The sequence below is a fragment of the Acanthaster planci genome, linkage group LG10, assembly GCF_054643075.1.
Source record: "Acanthaster planci isolate LZ-2023a linkage group LG10, COTS_SCS, whole genome shotgun sequence".
Classification (NCBI taxonomy): Eukaryota; Metazoa; Echinodermata; class Asteroidea; order Valvatida; family Acanthasteridae; genus Acanthaster; species Acanthaster planci.
Genome location: NC_141786.1, coordinates 15854861 through 15855750, shown reverse-complemented (window position 1 = coordinate 15855750; position 890 = coordinate 15854861).

Sequence of the window (890 nt, the reverse complement as noted above, 5' to 3'; positions counted from 1 at the left end):
ATTTATTTGCAACTGAAATAAATATTCATTTATTTAAAAAAACAACTTTTGTTTGTAGATTTGTGAAATGTACAGTAGTCCTTTGTACTTTGCCAATTAGCCCTTCCACCTATCTCAACTATTTTACACTGCCAGAGTTGCATCTGTTTCTTAAGTCTTTAGATTTGACATTGCAGCCTCATCCGAAGCCCTGCCCACTTTCAAGCTCCTAACATGAAGTTCCTTCCTAGAGTCTTGATGGTCATTATCCCTTTTAAGAGCTACACTAAACCCACTAGCAATATGGAACATTAAGAAGCTATGTCCCCTTCAACCCCATGGGATCCTCAGAGCTCTAATACTGATAGTCCCAAGCCCTCAGCCATCCACTCTACCCTTCCTATCAGCTCTCAGACTTCCAGCCCCTAGGCCTTCCACCCTTGCCTATCTCCAGTACAGAGTTTGGCTGAAAAATATTCTAAGTCCAAACAATGGAAGGTTTAACATTTAGAAACGAGCACATTTCTCCAAGAAAGTGCCGTGGCATAGTGGTTAAGGACACTAACTGCAATGCACAAGGACCTGGGTTCAATCCCAGGTGGGCATGCACAATTTTGTTAAAAAACTTAGTATAAAAAAAAAAAAAAAAAAAAAAAAACCTTCTTTTCCAGGGACCCCGGGATTTGAACCGGGGTCCCCTGGCCTGGCAGCCAGCTAGCTAACCACCAGGCCACAGGCCTCTTCGAAAGAAATAATTCGGAACTTATATTTAAAGGTTAGAATTGCGCAATTTCGAAAAAAGTCAAGGGGCACAACTCATCTGCATATATTCAAATAAAGCAGGCTCATTTGCATATATTAAGGTAGAAATTTGAATATGCAGACAACACACAAAATATTCCGACTTTGCA